The sequence below is a fragment of the Suncus etruscus genome, chromosome 1, assembly GCF_024139225.1.
Source record: "Suncus etruscus isolate mSunEtr1 chromosome 1, mSunEtr1.pri.cur, whole genome shotgun sequence".
Lineage (NCBI taxonomy): Eukaryota > Metazoa > Chordata > Mammalia > Eulipotyphla > Soricidae > Suncus > Suncus etruscus.
This window is the reverse complement of record NC_064848.1, coordinates 73,591,254-73,611,656: the sequence shown is the minus strand read 5'-3', so window position 1 is coordinate 73,611,656 and position 20,403 is coordinate 73,591,254.

Here is a 20,403-nt window from a genome sequence, read left to right as displayed (position 1 = left end):
TTTACTTGCAATATTTTGTAATAAAAATTAAAATATAATGGGGCTGGAAAGATAGTCCAACAAATAGGTACTTGCTTTATATTCAGGTTCATATTCTGGTATCTCATATGGTCCCCAAGCCCATCAGGATTCATTCCTAAATACAGAGCCTGGAGTAGTCTCTGAGCACTATCAGGTATGACCCAAAATACAAGAATCATATGAAAATTTATATTGCCCTCAAAGACAGAAATTTTTACACACCCTCTCTTCTGTCATCCACATTAGTTTCAAATTGCTATTTTCTAATAATATTTATTTTATATAGCTATTTGTCCCTCACTGTTTCTTGAAACATATTTTAATTTTATCTTTTATTTATTTTTTTTAAATTTCAACCTTCAGGATGAGGGAGACAATATACATTAAGTAGGTCACTTACCTTGCTTGTTATCAATCAGGTTTTAATTCCAAACACCATGTTGTGTTTTTTTTTTTGTTGAGTGGCTACCAGCCCGAAAGCTCCGTCTGCTGTGGGAGTGACTCGCTTGGGCAGGCGGTCAATCAATCTCTGCCGCGCACTGCTGCCTTGCCCTCTCCTATTTTTATTTTTGTGTCTATTATTGCTATTAAGAAATATTTAAATGTATTTAAATTAAATTAAAATTGCCCAATAGGACCATTTAAAAATAAAATCTAAATAATCTTCAGTTTTGTAACATTTTCTACTATTAGTCATCTGAATGATTACCCTTTTCCTTTTTTGGGGGAGGGTTTGGGTCACACCCAGCGGAGCTCAGGGATCACCCCTGGCTCTGCACTCAGAAATTGCCCCTGGCAGATTCAGGAAACCATATAGAATGCCGGGACTCGAAGCACCATCCATTCTGGCTCAGCTGTATGCAAGATAAATGTCCTACTGCTGTGCTATCTCTCTGCATCTTCCCTTCTTTTCTAATTTTTTTTTCTTTGCTCTCTCTGCCTGGAAATATCCTAGTAATAGTACCACAGATCTTATGGAAAATCTTCCTGGAATATCTATTTTTTCTTACATTCTTCTCCCTCTTTGTACATTCTCCACATTTTTTGAGAACCTAAGTATTTAACTGTTTAAATTTTTATGTTTCAGTTGTGTGTTACTGAAGATATCTCTTCTTGGGCTGGAGTGATAGCACAGTGGACAGGACATTTTCCTTGTACATGGCTGACCTAGGATTGATCCCAGGCATCCTATATCATCCCCAAAGCATAGCCAGGAATGACCCCTGACACTGCTGGATGTGCCCAACAAACAAATTAAAAAAAAAAGTATCCCTTTTGTATTCTTTATATAATCACTATTTTAAATTTTCATGATTACTAGTTATATAAATTTTCTTAAAGCCTGTACTTATTTTTCCACAGCTTCATTTGACATAACTGAATAATAACTATGTAAATTTAACATATTCAATATTTTAATTTGGAATACATATTTAGTGAAATGATTACCACAGCAAAGTTATTTAACTAGTCTTCTACTTCACATAGTTGTGTGTGTGTGTGTGTGTATGTACTATGTGTGTCAGAAAAAAAGTCTTAAATTTTTTGTGGATGAGGCCACACTTAGTGAAACTAATGGCTTTATACTTCTGATTCTACACACAGGAAATACTCCTGACAGTGCTTAGGAATGCCAGGGATCCAACCTTGGTCAACTGCCTTCAATGCACTATTCATTGTCACAAAACAAATCCAGGACTTTTCATGGGGAATATGAAACATTTACCTAGCATCACCAAGATCTTTGTTAGTTTTTATGTTATTTTGTTTGTTTGTCCGTTGTTTTTTTTTTTGTTTGTTTGTTTGTCTGTTTTAAGGTGTATTTTCTTCATGGTTTTCATTGCAAACCTCTGCCTGTATCTCAGTTCCCATTCTACGTTTTATTCTTGGTTAGAAAAATTTAACAGTAACCCACAAGAGGAGCTAGTTTAAGGACAAACTCAACACAGAGAATTGAGCTAAATGAGTTATAGAGAAATAGAATCAGGGCTCTAATTATATTGTTTTCAATGGTTGTGTAACAGTTGAGATTTCTTGTAACTGGAGTCAATAAGTTTCTATATTTATTTAACTCACATGGTAATTATCTGCTATTTTCAACTGAAGAATCTAAAACTTAAAAATATTTCTCTCACCAATGTAGCCCACCCTATTTTGGATATTGCATGAGGTAAATAAAGGACAAATTTAGTAACCAACTTTTTTTAAAAAGAAAAAGATATAAAATTAATAGCTATATTAAATTTCTTTAGATTGTTGACTTCTTCAGTTTAGTTTATTGTCCAAATCTTGTATTTGATGTGTTTGTCTCTAAAACAGTTGACACTCTTGAGAGCTTCTGATAGTTGAGTTGCATTTAATTGGAAAATAAAGCCTACATTTTTTGGTAGTTGAGGTAACATAGTTACAATAGTGTTAAGGTTTGTATTTTTGATGTGCAAAAGTTACTGTACATCATCCAAGCCAAATTTATGAAACCAAAAGGCTAGTCATGGTTCACCTACTCTTTAAGTTATCCTGTGGTATTAACTTATTTCTGTTTTTTTTTTCTTTGCTTCAGTAGAACACATTCAGCTCATTTAATAAGATGCTCTAGAACTGATGGAAAAATACCACACAATTGTAACTGCTCAGTGCATTTTCCTAGCCTTTCTTTTTTTCTTTTACATTACTTTCAAGAACTCTCAGTTAACACTCATATTTTTTTTTAAATTTCTAGGGAATCTATAATCTTCTTCAACTGAAGAAAGAGGAAATCTAAAATCCACCCCTTAATATTTAGGGTTTTCTCTGTGTAGGCTCTGTTCTGGGTGCAGAAATCAAAACATATTATAGATTTCTAGGGTTAACAATTTCTCAGGCTTTGGGACACACTATGAAGTGCTCAGTCAAGAGCTATTCCTGGTTTTGTTGTGTCTAGAAGTCACTCTTGGCAGGTGCTCAGGGGACCATGTGTTCAAGGCAAACATATAAGGCAGCAAGTATCACCCAGGTGGGTTCTCCCTACAAAATCCCTCTAGTCTCAAGGGATAATACTTTCTCTAGGTTGCTGTTAGCATGCTATTAGCCCTTTGTTTACACTAACTTCTTTTTAGGCCACCAAATTACAACAATCAAACTTTAAAATGTGCCTATTATGGAGGCAGACTGGGGATTGGAGGAAACCCAGGGGACAAAGCTAATGTTCCATTCTGCCCAGACCAAGATTTAAAGACCACAATTTTCTTTTATTCTTTTCTTTTTTATTAGTTTTTGGGCCACACCCGGCAGCACTCAGGGTTACACCTGGCTCTGCACTCAGAAGTCAATCCTGACAGGCTCGAAGACCATGTGGAATGCCAGGAATCAAACCTGGGTCAGTCCAGTGTTGGTTCTGTAAGGCAGACTCCCTACCACTGTGCCATCACTCTGGCCCCAAGATCACAATTTTCAAGTGAACAAGCTTTTTCCTACTCCCTAATTTCCCTCCCTCAGCCCTTTATCTTAGTATGTGAAACTATCAGTGAGAGAGTATAATTCTTTACTTACTGTAAAAACATTTTTTCCATAGTATCATTTGTTGAGATCTATTGGTTAAAATTTTCCAGTGTGTGCAAAGAATTGGTGGTCTGATTAGATTTTTTCCTTTGGTCCTTCAGATTTTGGCTACTGCTGGTGTCTCGAAGTGTACTTGTTTTGTATAAATAACATAAAACAAAAAGGAAATAATATTTGGAAATATTTTGTTCATGTAATGTTCTATGAAACTTGTACTTTGACTTTTGGGTTTTTGTGACAGGTATCTCTTATCCCTGCTTAAGTGAAAGATGTGTGTTTCTAACTGCATTTGAAATACAATAGAACAAACCCTGAATATCAGTTTTACAGGTTATTTCATGATTAATTGCTTAATAGTTCTTTTGTGTTATTAAAAATTTCCAACTAAATTTTTGAATAATAGGGTTTCCATTTTGAGGTATAGCACTGTTTTGTTCAAAGAACAGGAATTATTTTTTTTATTTGTTTTTCCTTCACCCTGTGTTGTTCTCTTCTTGGAGATTAGATAAATGTGTTGTGTTCTCAGCTCTATACTGTTTACTGTTGTAATAATTAAAGGAAATCTTAATGTGCATACAATTCAAAGCTGTTTCTCAGGAAATTATGGGTGTCAAAACGTTGCAAATTTTGTGTCTCTGGGTCAAACATTAAAGAGTTATATAACTGACTATTTGGAAAAATGTCTTCATTGTAATGTATCCTACTAGGTGATAACAGAAAGTTAGGTGAAAAATGTTGAAGTCCATTGAGTCTTTGTTTGTGATATGCAGAATACAAAACTTAACTGGATCTCGAAAAACCTGTGTGTTACTGATCCTACCCATGTCAATATTTGTACTCTTCTTGTTTGTTGGTAGAGTCAATAGTGTACTGTGATAGATCAACGTTTTCTAAAGGAAAGTCCACATAGGTCTGTAGTTTTTTTCATTTTTTTACCATTGTAAAAGAAGTGTTTCAAATGTATTAAGGTGGTAGTCTTCAAATTTATGTCATTTTTAAGGAATTCTGCTGTGTCACAGTGACTACAATAAACATTATTGTCTTTTAATTCTTCTTTAAAAAACACTTTAAGGTAATCTTGCAACATGCAAAGGCAAGGATAAATGAATAAAGATCTCTGATGTTTTAGATTCATGGTGGTGGATGAGGCATTGAATTGTAGATTTAAGCTGGCCTTGGAAAAGCAACAATAATAGACTCATTAAACTGATTGTTTCTATTTTCGTCTTCCTATTCTGTATATCAGCTTTTATGAAGTTCTGATGAAGACTCTCCATCAAAAACAGAAGTAGTTCATGTGAATCCTGTTGACTGTCTCCTTCAAACTGATTATCTTTCCAATGATCATTTTAAAGTCTTTTGGGTTGGGTTGATCTACCTGTGCTGTCTTTCCCATAAGTCCTTACCAAACTCTTACCAAACTCTTCTGTCTTACCAAACTCTTCTGCCACTTTGCCCTTATTTTCCAATGGATTTTACCTGTTAATGTTCTTCTTATAATGGTATTGGTAAAAGTAATCAGTCAAACTGGGAATATTATACAAACATTGTAGCACCGAATTCATGTAACAAGTGTTTCCTAAGTTGTAAAGTCTGGTGAGTGTGGGCCAGTTCCCTTATTTATAGTATCAAGATTCTGGAACTGGTCATTTCCATTACCAACAGTCTCTGCCTTATAGTGTGGTGTCAGCTTATTATTTCAGTTACCTGTTGAGGTCAAAGTTTGTTTCCTACCCACATTTTTTTTTCTCATGACCCCATTCTATACTTTTAAATTAATTTATTAGCTAATGGACATCTGAGCTATTCATACTTTAGAGGCTACTATTAATAATAGTGTTAGAACAGTTTGTACATATATTTTCACTTTTCTTACATGTGTATTCAAGATTAGAATTGCAAGATCTTATTTTTTTTTTATTTAAAACCTTGATTACATACATGATAGTGTTTGGGTTTCAGTCATGTAAAGAACACCACCCATCATCAGTGCAACATTCCCATCACCAATGTCCCAAATCTCCCTCCTCCCCACCCGACCCCCGCCTGTACTCTAGACAGGCTTTCTCTTTCCCTCATACATTCTCATTATTAGGACAGTTCAAAATCCTACCCACATTTTTTGGGATAATACGTGTTGTTTCTGAGGAAAGCTTAAGATAAGAGTGTAATTCTTTCTTTCTTTCTTTCTTTCTTTCTTTCTTTCTTTCTTTCTTTCTTTCTTTCTTTCTTTCTTTCTTTCTTTCTTTCTTTCTTTCTTTCTTTCTTTCTTTCTTTCTTTCTTTCTTTCTTTCTTTCTTTCTTTCTTTCTTTCTTTCTTTCTTTCTTTCTCTTTCTTTCTTTCTTTCTTTCTTTCTTTCTTTCTTTCTTTCTTTCTTTCTTTCTTTCTTTCTTTCTTTCTTTCTTTCTTTCTTTCTTTCTTTCTTTCTTTCTTTTGTCTCTTTTTTTAAGAGTATAATTTTTATCATGCATTTGTGTCTGGGATTTTTTATTTGTGAGAATCCTGCTTCTGACAATGAGTAGTGGGACCTGCTGCAGGCATCTTGCCTCTCAGCATCTCTAATGGGGACAAAATCTTTCATGAAGGGAAGCAGGAGCACAAGCAGCCGAATATGAAATATGAAATAATGAAACCACACAAAGTAAATTGTATGGGGACCCACGTCTTCAATAGATGTGAGACAACTTTAATCTCCCACGCTGGTAACATATATACAAGTCTCTGGTATGAAAGGTATTTCCACGTTGACAAAAGGCAGGCCCTAAAATATATCAAAAACTAGCCAATACACAGCCTGGGGGTTGAGGGTGGGGGGTATGGGATGCGGGGTTGGAGGGAGCACAAATTTGGTGGTGGGAATTCCCCTGATTCAATGTTAATATGTGCCTAAAATATTACTGTGAAAGATACATAAGCCAATATAGCCAAAATAAAAATTATATTAAAAAAAACTAGCCAAGACATGTGAAAAGAATCCTGAGCTAAAAGGGAGGAAGTAACATAAGTAGAAGGGGTTGTTCTAATTTAGAAAGGATGCTCTTTTGACAAAGGATGAGAAACTTATTTTGCAATTTGGGGACTAGCCCATAGCAACTAGCAAAGAAGATAGAAACTGTTTGTTTACCAACTGAAAGCTGAAGCAGGTAGCAGGTAGCTGGCTCGACTTGTCTTTGAGTTGCAAATTTACTTTGCCAGCAGGGAACTTAGCAGCTTTGGGTACTGAAAATTTCCCTGAGCATACATTGACTGAGGCAGAATTTTGGCCTGTAGTTTTGCAAGGGAGACAAAGCCAAATGATATGAAATGAGATTTTAATATCATCACTATGCCATGGATCAGAAATATTGCTGGTAATCCACATAAGGGGTATGATTAATGTCCACCAGTTTAGGCCTGCTGACTAAAATATTTCTTGGCGAAAATATCAGCTCACTGCATCAGGAAAGTCAATAGACACATCTGGTGGGCTTGCTTCCCCTAAAATGGAGGTGTCTATGCTGCATGGCATGGCAGGGACTCAAAGTTTCTTGGCAGGGTTGCCATTTGTAGAAACATAAGCATATCCTCTTCCCTGAATTAGGAGATTACCAGCAATCCATTCATTTTTACCAAAATAGGTGAATGAAGTAAGATGTCATCCATGTAATGCACCAAATATACCTGGGAAAACTTTTTACGAGTTAGATGTAAAACCACATCAATAAAATATTGACACAAGGTAGGTGAATTTTCCATGCCCTGAGGCAAAACCGTCCATTGAAATCAGTGCATAGGGCTTCTGTTATTAAGAGAAGGAACTGAAAAGGGTAAATATTTTACTGTCTTTTGGATGTATAAAATATTATAAAAACAATCTTTTATGTTAATTACTATCAAAGGCCAGTCTCAAGATGGCCACAGGTAAAGGTAACCCTCTAGCCCATTGAAATCACCTGAGAATTTACAGACTTTAAATTAGTTAAAAGTTTCCAGCTACCTGATGACTTCTTAATAATAAATATTGGAGAATTCCAATTAGAAAAAGAGGTTTCAATGTGTCCCACCCTCAACTGTTCATCTACTAAGTTTCTAAACGCCTCTAATTTTGTGCTATGGATGGGCCACTTGGGAATACAAATTGAAAAATCAGATTTCCATTCAATGGAAATGGGTTCTGGGCTCTTTAACCCAGTGGCCCCAATCAAAAAGGCGAAACCTCTGAATTAACATGCTGTGAGGTGTTTTTGCAAGGGATGTGATACTCTGCTTCCCATTGCTTATGCAAATCAAGTCTCCATAGGTTCAAAGAAACCAGAACTTCATAAGGCATGAATATCACCTGTTGATCTTCTGGTCCTATTAACTTCAAATACCTAGCACTCTGGTGAACAGAATTTTGAGGCAAGACCCCTCTTATCCCTTCCAAACTGTATTGAATATCTTGTAGAGCCCAATTTCGGGGCCATGCTCTTAAAGAAATCACAAACACTTTTGCCCCTGAATTAAACATACCTTTAAATTTTCTGCCCTGAATTTCAAGAGTTAACACTGTATTTCCTCTTTAAGCGTGGTAGTGAAAGCTATTAATGCAGAATCCTCAGGGTTAGAACTCCTAAAGCCTCCTTCCCTGATGCGTTCTGATTTTTCAGGCATAACAAAAGAAAATAATAAAAGTTGAGCTATATTTTACCTTTCTTAAAGGTCCAGACTGTGGGTACTGAAATAATGACTATTATTTCCCCTACATGGTTAGAATCTATAATCCCCAGGTGAATTACTATTTCTTTGATTGTTAAACTGCTTCTTCCTACAGTCATCCTCATAGTCCCTTGAGGGAGTGGTCCTTGAGGGAGCAGTGCCAGACTTAATGTTGTTATAAGGGCATTGAGCTGAAATGAGGGTTAAGTCCTCTGGTCAAGAAATATCTAAAACGCAGCTTCCTGAAGTTGCAAGCTTTAATGAGCTTAAACTGTGGAGTTCCCTCAGTTTGGGCTGGGAAACTGAATTATTGATGAAAAAGTTTCCTAATTTTGAGGGGCCAGGGACTGGTCTTGAGTCCTTGAGTGGGTACAAAATGGTTGTGACCTGCATTTTTTTCATATCCTGACCTTGTGAGATGGGCTTTGGACCCCTTCCCCACTTTCTGGGGAGACTGGCAGGTACTAAATGACAGTCATTTGCCCAATGAAATCCCTTGCCACATCTTGGGCTAGGACTATGTGGTTTCTTTGGATAAAAGCCATTGTTCTGATTTCTCAAAGTTTGCCTCTAAACAGCATATGTTGTTAGAGGCGCAGCAGAAGGGTATTTGTAAGCCCCAGCATTACTATAAGCAAGTAGAAATCCCATGACATCTTCTTTCTCCCTAATTGGTCATAAGATAGCCTGACAATATTCATTGGTATTATCAAAGGCTAAGGTTCTTGTCAAAACATTTTGAATTTCTGTATTTCAGCCTGTCTTTTAATTTCCTCTGTCAATTTTCCCACAAATTCTTCATATGGCTCCATAGTTCCCTGAATAATCTTTGTTAACTACCCTTGAACTCAGTATTTGAGTCAATCTCTTCCCAAGCCAAATGCAAGTTCCCTGACAAGCTTTAAAACAATATGGGGTACTCTTGCCTGTCCATTTATATCTGTGTACTGTCCTTCCCCTATCAGCATTTCATAAGATAATGTGACTCATGCAACCCTCCTTCCAGAGTGATCTAGACTATTAATTTTACTTTTAGAATTCTCAGCCAACCACATCTTTTATTGTAAATAATGAAGAAGCACTCAAACAGGTCTTTGCTACTGTGTTAAAGTCTTATTGGGTCCAAAATCCATCTTCACTCCAGGTACCAAGTTTTTTTTAATACAAAACAGAGAAAGAGGATTATAATCTGAACATGCTTTCTTAAAATTACTGAGGTAAGTCATATTCAAACCTTCATATTCTATAATCTGATTATTTTCTTGATGGGGAGAATTTGTTTCTGATACTGAGTTATTACTCATTTCCCCTAAGAACTATCCCTTGTGGGAGAGGTGAGTTCATTCTACTCTCTCTAAAAGGCTGAGGTGGAGGGTGGGTGGATAATAATCCTACAGATCCACCTTCTGATGGGGATGTTTTGTTTTGTTTTGGCCACATCCCGTGATGTTCAAGGGTTACTCTTGGCCCTGACACTCCAGGGTTACTCCTGGCTCTGCGCTCAGGAATAGCTCCTGGCTTGGGGAACCATATGGGATGCTGGGGATCGAACTGAGGTTCGTCCTGGGTCATCCGCGTGCAAGACGAACACCCTCCACTGCGCTTTCCATCGGACCCCTGATGGGGCCATTTTAACATCATTAGATTCACTGTAAGCCATTTATCTCCAAAAGAAACCTCTAGAGGTGCTACTGGCCTACCGTCAGCAGGGGGCGGCAAAACACAAGCCTCAGGATTTCTTGATTACTTACCTGTCACTGTAGGGAATGCCTTCTTTTTTTTTTTTTTTAATATACAATTGTTTAAAATTTTTTATTAATATCTTTATTTAAACACCTTGATTACAAATATAATTGTACTTGGGTTTCAGTCATGTAAAGAACACTTTCCTTCACCAGAGCAAATCCCTATCACCAATGTCCCAAATCTCCCTCCTCCCCACCCCACCCCACATGTACTCTAAACAGGCTTTCTACTTCCCCCATTCATTTACATTGTTATGATAGTTCTCACTGTAGTTATTTCTCTAACTGCACTCATCACTCTGTGGTGAGCTTCATGTCGTGAACTGGGCCTTCCAGCCCTCCTCTCTTTTGTCTCTGACATTATTGCTAAATGTCTTTTATTTTTCTTACAACCCATAGATGAGTGAGACTATTCTGCGTCTTTCTCTCTCCCTCTGACTTATTTCACTCAGCATAATAGATTCTACGTCCATTTCCATTTCCATTCATGTATAGGAAAATTTCATAACTTCATCTCTGCTCACAGCTGCATAATATTCCATTGTATATATGTACCAGTTTCTTTAGCCATTCATCTGCTGAAGGGCATCTTGGTTGTTTCCAGAGTCTGGCTATTGTAAATAGCACTGCAATGAATATAGAAGCGAGGAAGTGATTTTTGAATTGTATTTTTGTTTTCCTAGGGCATATATCCCTAGGAGTGGTATAGTTGGATCATTTGGGAGCTCAGTTGCCAGTTTTTGAAGGAATCTCCATATTTCTTTCCATAAAGGTTGGACTAGATGGCATTCCCACCAGCAGTGAATAAGAGTTCCTTTCTCTTCATATCCCTGCCAGCACTGCTTGTTCTCATTCTTTGTGATGTTTGCCAATCTCTGTGGTGTGAGATTGGGTTCGCTGGCCTTTCAGAATTATTAGAAATTGCTTCAGAAGTCTGGAGAGTGCACAAGGAACTCAGAATTGTGCTGCCATTTGACCCAGCAATTGCTCTCCTAGGTATTTACCCCCAAGTCGGAAGGACATTTATCTCAAAGTATGTGTGCACCCCACAATTTATTGCAGCACTCAGTATAATAGCCAAGTCTTGGAACCAACCTCGATGTCCAACAACAGATGAGTGGATCATTAAGATGTGGTATCTATACACAATAGAATACTACATGGCAGTCAGAAATGATACAATCACAGACTTTGCAGCAATATGGATGGACCTAGAACATATTATGTTAAATGAAGCAAGCCAGAAGATGAAAGATAAACACAGAATGATAGCACTATTCTGAAGTACCTAGAATATACACCAGATATACAACCAATACCCCACAATTAAATAACAGGGGGTAACAGGATAGAAATCTCAAACACTGTAATAATGACCATATACTGGGGAGTAGAGCCCAAAACAAAGGGAAGAGAAACAACACAAAGCCCAATTACACATTATATCATAAAGAAATCAGCAACTGCAGAAACAGCAGCGTAGAGAGAACAGGTATGTAATTATCATTTTACTACAAAGGCCCATAATTATTTAACTAGGGATCTTATAAAGTTTATAGGTAAAGATTAAGATGGAATATTACTGAGTCGAACGGAAACATCTCAAAACATTATGTTTGAATGCCTTAACCTTACCACATTTAAAATAACCTCTCAGTTTTTCTGTCTATAGGGGTTCCTGGATACAAAGGGTGAACATCCTATGGTGGTACCTCGGTGCTCACTCACATGAGGCACCATACTCTGCTTGAACTATGAAAATGGCCAGATAAAACTCTTTAACATACCCTTTATCCCTAGATTATGCCTTCTTTTAGGACCTGAAGCACATGACCAGCCAGATCACCGAAGCAACAACCGTGACCTACAGAGTTATACCACAGGGCCTAAGCATCAAACATGTTCAACCAAACTAACAGGCACTTGCTCTTATACCCTCCCTTCTCATTACTTTGTATTTTTGTTGTTGTTGTTTGACTGTTGATTTGTTTTGTATTTTTTCTGACTCTCTCTTCTTGTTTCCATCTTCCTCCACATTCTCCTCCTCACTATCATCAATTCAATCTATGTCAAATAAAAATCACAAGGTTGCCCTCTCTATAGGAAAGGGAAGCTGACATATAGGGGGCTGTGGACAATACTGCAAAGGGTAAACACTTATATAGATAGACCTCACTAACACAATGGTCAGTACTTGAGACACAAAACCTATACATATCCAAAAGTTGAACTATTAGTTTTCTTTCCATACAAGTACTATACTTACCTATTTTTCTGTACTCAGTGCACTTCTTGCCCTCCTGACCTCTTTCATTAATATACACCTAAGCTAACTTCTATATGTTTATATGTGGGCAGGAGCACACAGAGATAGGAATCCTCCTTAAGGAACAAACCTAAACCACAAACAACAAATACCTATACCCTATATAACCCCTTTCATATATTATCCCCTCTCCCTCCCCCAGAAATCCAGCTATCCCTTCACCCCTCAATCCCACCCCTGATAGCCCTACCACATTATAACTCTCCACCCTTAATTCTTAATCCATTAGGCATCAAGACCGACTCCTAACCCAACGAGCCAGTACCCACTACACAAGTGAAGAGACACTCACCCAAGCTCTCACGTCGTTCCCGGCAAGAAAATACAACCAACACCCCGACTGACCCGTGCAGTGTGGCCCTCCTAATCACCTCTCCCAAATGTGGACTGTGGCTTGATACCGGAACTAGCTCCAAAGGTGGAGCTCTACCCAAGACCTTCCTGCCTGGACCCACACTCCACAAGGAAATCTCAAAAGACAATAGGGAAGCCTGTACTTTCATCATAAATATAGACCTATATAACACTAAAAAAAAAAAAGAAAAGAAAAGAAAAGAAATTGCTTCAGAAACTTTCAAAGCAATGCTATCAGCTATGCCTCGGCAAATTTTAATGCAAGGCTAGAAAATTCAGCTCAAATCCTTTTATTTTCAGTCCAAATCTTTTGATTCTCAGAATACATATAAAATAAAGGAATAAAAAAAGCCATATGAATGCAATTAGCATGAACAGAAGCCAGGGTCCTTCAACCAAAACCCAAGCAAACGACATCAGGTTTAACCAAAGAGTCTTAAGCTTAAAAAGCCAAAAAGATGAAATCCGCCTGAGAATAAAAGAAACAATCAGTCTCACCACTCCGCTGCAGAGTCCAAGTCCGGGTTTGATTCCTTGTTACAGTTTCAGGCCCTAGTCCGGGCACCAGCTGAGAGTGAAGCCTGTGGCTCCAAAATGAGGGTCTGGTGAGATGCAGGCCTGGAGGCAAACGTTGAAGCAGGAGATAATCCACATAGTAAAGAGGTACAAGAAGGGGTTCAGGACATCCAGTGCTCAAGCAAGAAATTCAACCACCCAAGCTTTCTGCTACTAAAATGAAATGCAGCTCAGTGGAAAGAAGACTGAAAAAATTCCCTTCCTTCCTCAGACACCTGCTTCTATCGACAAGAATCAGGCCCCACCCTAGGGTTGTAGAGGAATACCACATCGAGTATAATCCAAAATACCATCACCAGATCACAGTCTAGGGTGGAGTACAAATATTGATTAGGGTAGAATCAGTAACCCAACACCTATGAGGTTTTGTTTGGCCTTATATTAGAAAATTTTTGAATTATTTATTGGTACCAAGAACTACAATTCTCAAAATTTCTTATTGAAAAAAGATTCAATAAGAAGGAATTAAAATGTAAAGAAGTTTCTTACAGACACAGGGAAATTCTAAAGATAAACATCAGACTTAAAATTGTGCATTAATAGTTTTTTTTTTTTTTTTTTGGTTTTGTTTTGGGGCCACACTATCAATGCATCTGGCTCTGCACTCAGGAATCACTCCTGTTGGGCTCAGAAGTCAGGAATCAAATGTGGGTCTGCAGCATGCAAGGCAAGCACCTGAGTGCTATTGTTTCAATCTCACATTAATAAAATATATGGCCCTATTTTAATAATATTCTAATATTGGCAGGCCAGTAATACTAATAACCTTACACTCTTAGTGACCACTAGGTGGCTTTTTTGGGCTTCTGAAATTTTTTTTTTTTTTTTTTTTTTTGGTTTTTGGGCCACACCCGTTTGACGCTCAGGGGTTACTCCTGGCTATGCGCTCAGAAATTGCCCCTGGCTTGGGGGGACCATATGGGACGCCGGAGGATCGAACCGAGGTCCGTCCTACGCTAGTGCTTGCAAGGTAGACACCTTACCTCTAGCGCCACCTTCCCGGCCCCGGGCTTCTGAAATTTAAGTTTTGAATTCCAATTTAAAACTATAGATTTAAAGAACATTACAATGCTCATTAGATAAATGAATAACAGGGAGTGAAATAAGAGATGTAACTATATCTGCTTTCTTGGCCTCCTCTTTTATTATTTACCAAAAGAAAATCAAGTAACTTTTTCTTTCTTGTTTTTAAGCAGAAATAAACCCCCAACCTCAACAATAACAAAAATGTTTGCATTGCATAAAGTAAAAGGGCAGCATCCAGATGTGTTAGGGATAAGGAGATATCTTTGTAGAGAAAGGAATCTCACTGTTACAGGTGCGTCATGCTTAATAGGGAAATTTTTATTTCACATAATAAGAGAACATAAAATATCTTCCTCTTAAGATAATTCTCCAAATCCTGACTGAAGAAGAAAACAATGTACTTGAACTATCAGATTGTTATTTGAGGCAGGAAATATTCTATATATAAAGAAATCAAATGAAAAGGTAATTCATTATAAACTTTATTGTTTACACCTATTCTTGGCCTAGTCTACATATTACTTCATTTTGGCTAGTTCTGTTCACACCACATTCCAAAATCATAACTTACATCAGATGTGTACAGTATCTACTATTAGTACTAATGTTCTCTTTTGCTTCTTTGTTAATGGACAAGAACAAGTTATTGCTTTAAGTTCAGTTTGCTGTGCATAATGGCTTAGGGCTCTTATTGGGGTTACTGCACCCTGCTTGGAATTTTCCAGATGACCTTTTGGTAAGATCCTTTGTAAATCAAACTAGGCCAGAATTCTTTTTTAAAAAAATTAATAAATTCTTAAATTGAATAACCATGCTATATACTATTACAAAGTTGGTCATGATTAAGTTTTAGTCACACATTTATAACACCCTTTGCCAGTGAACATTTATTAGCACCAATGTCCCCAGTTCCTTCCCCTTCATGCTCCCTCTGTGGCAGGCATTCTCTCTGTCTCTGTTTTTGTCTCTGTCTTAATCTCTCTTCCTTTTAGACACTATGGTTTGCAATATTGTTACTGAAGGTGTATCATGCACATCATCTTATGTTCTCTCAACATCCTATTCTTGTCCAGAATGATTATTTCTAACAATCATTGTCATAATGGTTTCTTCTATACTCTAATTGCACTTCCCTGCTATTTGTGGTAAGCTTCCTGTCATGAAATGGTCCTCCTGGTCCTTGTTTCTATTATAGCTCTATAATATTACCATACTATATTTTAATACCCATAAATGAGAGAAATCATTCTGTTTATCCCTTACCCTCTAACTCATTTTTCTCAGCATAATATTCTCCAAAGACATCCATGTATAAACACATTTCATGACTCTATTTTTAAACAGCTGATAGTATTCCATTGTATAGATACACCATAGTTTATCTACTCATCTCTTTTGGGGCACACGGGTTGTTTTCAGATCCTGTTTATTGTAAATGAACATAGGAGTGCAGAGAGCTATTTCTGCATTGTGTTTGTTTAAGCCCCTATACTATATTCTTTGAAATATTATTGCTGGGGTCTTTTTTTCCCAAAAAGACTGGGCCAGTCAACATTTTCAACAATTCCAACATGAATTAGAGTTCCTTTTTTTTTTTTCCTTTTTCTTTTTGGGCCATCCCCAGTGCTCATGGGTTACTCCTGGATATGCCCTCAGAAATCTCTCCTGGCTTGGGGAACCATATGGGATGCCAGGGGATCTAACTGCTTCCTAGGTTAGCACATGCAAGGCAAATGCCCTACTGCTTGAGCCACCGCTCTGGCCCTGGTTTTTGTTTTTGATGTGTGCCAGTGTCTGTGATGTGAGATGATATATTGTTGTTTTTGATCTATTGTTTTTTTTTATCTGAATCTCCCCAATGATTGATGATGAAAAATTTTTCATGTGCTTTAATAGGCCAGCATTCTTAAAGGCATTTCTATGAAAGTATCTCATAAGAATTAAAAGGGAATTAGTTCATTTTTGTGGGGTCTGGAATTAACTTTGATTTCCTCAAGCAACAAGATTACAGACTTCAGCTTCAAATAGCAGATCAATTTCATACGATGTCAAGATGCTGGTGGGAAAATGTGTGAGTATAAATTTAAGAGAGTGTCTATAGATGAAAGAGGCTATCTTTATTGACATGCATTATACCTGTCATCATGAGACTTTTTTTTTTTTATAGCTCTGTAACTTACTTGGTAGAATTGCTGACTAATATTCTTTTTTATATATATGTATATTTTATTTGCTGACTAATATTCTAAGGTTTCAGAATGGTCCCCTTATTTCTGATCTACAATACTATTATTGTGCCTCCTTTTCCAACTATATAAGGCTAGCGCATAATTTGGGTGACCTAAAAATCTGATATCTGTGCTATATGGTGCTTTAGATTCTGTAAGCTTTAAGCTCTTAAGTGTTCTGAAGTATATGGGGCCGAAGTGATAGAACAGTGGCAGGGCATTTGCCTTGCACATGGTCAATCCTGGAAGGACTCTGGTTCAATTCCAGCCATCCCATATGGTCTCCAGAACCTGCCAGGAGCAATCTCTGAGCACAGAGCTAGGAGTAATATCTGAGTGCCGCCAGGTGTGACCCAAAAACAAAACAAAAAAAGGTGTTCTGAAGTATAGACCAAAAAGTCAGACAATATTGTTTTGTTAGCTTATACAAAGGAGTGGTCATAAAGGAAAAGTGAGGAACTCAGCTGCAGCAATAACAAATAAATGCTAGGAACCATTTTTTTTTTTTTTTTGTACAAAAAGAGGGGAAAGAATTCCTTTTTATCCTGCTTGGGTCTATGGAAAATCCCTGGGCCAGTACCATATGACCTAAATATTTCACTGTTTTCCAATGTAAGTTGGGTTTTTCATAGGATGCCTTCTGACCTTTGCTAGTTCTTTGAGTAAACAGTGTCAGTTTTAGAGTTTTTCAAGTTTTAGTAAAAAGAACAAGCCATCTATGTATAATATGTGTTTGGACTCTTAGGTAGAGTGAGACCAGTGTCCCTTTTTAGTGTTTTGGTAAAATAAATAGGACTCTCATTATAACCCTGTGGTGCTACATGTCTACTTTACTCAGGTAGACAAAACACACACACACACACACACACACACACATTAGCTTTCTGGTGGATTAGAATACTGGAAAAGTACTATGTAAATCAATGACTAAAATACAGGTGCTATTAAAAGCAGGTGAGGTAAAGGAGTCTAAAGTATGTGGATTTGGCACCAAAAGAATGACATGGTTGACCACATTAGGTGGTCAATCGTATGGTGTTCGTGGACAATCTCCTGCCCTTACCTTGTGTATTATTTGTCTATGATCAGGATAAGGGTACTACAAGGACATGTAAAAGAATTCCGAGTTCTTTTTCTAAACAGAAGTTTTATTCCTTCTATTTCTTTATAACCTTTAGCAGACACTGTAGATTTTTTGAAAATAGCTTACTAGAGTCTAGGTTTATCTGTACAAACTCAGCAAAATATGTTACTCTAATTTTTATAGAGGTTGTAATCCAAAGTTCATAAGGAGATTATGTAATTCCTTAGTGTTTTAGATTGCAAGTGAGTCAGTTACATAATCTGGCATGCAGGTGCCTTAATTTGAGACTTTTTTTTTTTTTTTTTTTTGCTTTTGGGCCATACCCAGAGGTACTCAGAGATTACTCCTCGCTCTGTGCTCAGAAATCACTCCTGACAGGCACAGAGGATCATATGGGATGCTGGGGATAGAACCCAGGTAAGCCATGTGCAAAAAACTTCTACTCACTGATCTATTGCTCCGGCCCCATGGGCCAATTTTTAAATTAAATACGTTTTTAAATAGTAAAATAAATTTAGATGTGCCTATCAATAATAATGTTTGTGTTCTGAAAAAGTTTGCATTTGGAAAGTTTCAGAAATCAAAAAAGGTAACCTCAGTATCAATTAAACTGTTACGTAGATTTTCTAGATTTGTATCTCAATTATTCTCAAGGTGTGAAAATTGATAGTCTCTCTCAAGACGTTCAGAGCACTTGTATTAGCAATAACTTGGTCTCTTCTCCTAGGTCTTGCCTATTTCTGTCTAGAGCTTTCTTTTTTCTATAATGTTTTCTTAGATGGTCAAATTTCATATAGCAAATGATGAAATTTTTGACAGCATGCTCTGAGGTGTGTGTGTGTGTGTGTGTATGTGTGTGTGTGTGTGTGTATGTGTGTGTGTTGTTGAGTCTGGTTGCTTAAGTTAATTATTTCTCTAACTTATTTAGTTTACCAGACACCATTTTGGATAAAAAAAATATCATTCAGTGCTTCCTATAATCTCCTCTCTTTAAGCAAAAACACATATTAACACACACACACATACACACACACATACACACACACACACACACACACACACACACCCATTTCCCCAATAGACTACTACTGCAGCCTTCCCAAATTGTTCTAGCACTTTTCAGGCAGCAGTATCATTAAGTTTGTGAAAAGCAATTTTTGTTGGACAGTAAAGAACTGCTCTGGCTCTGAGACATCTGGAAATGTGAAGAAAATCTCATAATAGTGCCAAAGTTCAAGATGGGGCTGAGTACTTAAAGGTAAATGCCCTGCCAGGTGCATATCACTCCAACCCTACGTGGAGATTCTTAATTTTAGCAAACAAAATCCTTTCTCTACTTTTTGTTTTTGGGCCACACCCTGTAACGCTCATGGGTTACTCCTGGTTAGGTGCTCAGAAATCACTCATGACTTGGGGGACCATATGGGATGCCGGAGAATCAAACCCGCGATATGTCCTAGGGTAGCACCGGAAGGCAGATGCCTTACTGTTCCGTACCACTACTGCAACCCTAACTCTTTTATCTTTTAACATTATTGTAACAATACCCAGAAACAATACAGATGAGGGCTGGAAGAACTGGCTGACCCACTATATAAGCTTACCACAAAGAGCAGTGAATGCAGTAAGAGACATAACTACACCAACAACTAACAAGACAATGATAGTGAGTGTGTGAAATAGAATGCCTATCTCGAACACAGGCAGGAGGTGGGGGAGGAGGGAGATGGGGGACATTAATAGTGGGAAGGTTGCACCAGTGAAGGGGGGGGTATTCTTTTTTATAACTGAAACCCAACTACAAGCATGTTTGTAATCATGGTTTTTAAATAAAGATATTATTAAAAAAAAGAAAAAAAACCAGAAAATATTAATGAAAAGAAAAAAAATCTTTTATCTTTTAAATCAAAGCTTTTAAATTTTTTCCATAAGAAACCTCTGTTAGTCTGTGAAATGGTAAACTACCAGAATACTACCAGAAACACCTGATTCATTATATATTTAATTTTGAATTAATTTGTATCATTTTACATTTAGAAACATTTTATTATTATTATTATTATTATTATTATTATTATCATCATCATTTTTTGGTGTGCATCCCTTTCTTATTAATTTATGTGACATTAAAGAGGTCTTAAACCCATGGATTTAAAAAGCTGAATTTAGACACTGGGATGTAAATGAAAGTTGAAAATATGTTAAGTAAGTTTGAGGATGTAGGATTATTCATTTATCGACAGTATGTAGAATAACAGTATAAGAAATTGCAATGTTTAGAAGGGGAATGCTGACACTCACTTTCCACAGCCATCTTGTAAACAACAGCCCAGATTCATATCTTCATGACTAATCTTGGAAGAGTTGTCATGCAAAGTCAAGCTGATGAAACTCACTAGTATTCAAGCTGAAATCTGGTACACTCTGGAGGAGGGCTGGTTGAGTTCCTGCCTTGCCAAAGCCCCCGCAGCTGAACTCACACACCACAGCAGCTGCCATTCAAATGGCCTAACTTCAAGGTTTCTGGGCTAATCTCTGCAGAGACACCAAACAACTGAAATTTCCAGGAAAATCAGTTCAGGGGCTGAAAACTCTAGGTTGCCCCAGCAACCTAGATATAGGTTGCCCCATATCTCATCCCACAACAGCAGTCATGTAACTGCAGCCCAGTTTCATAATTTCAGAGTTAATCTCAGAAGACATGCAGGTCAAGCCAATGCAACTCATGGCTACAAAGGTCTTTGTACTGAAAATATTGGGGAGTGCTTGGAGGGGGATGGGTCGAGAATCATCCCAGTTCTATAGATCCCTGATCTTCTGGCATATGA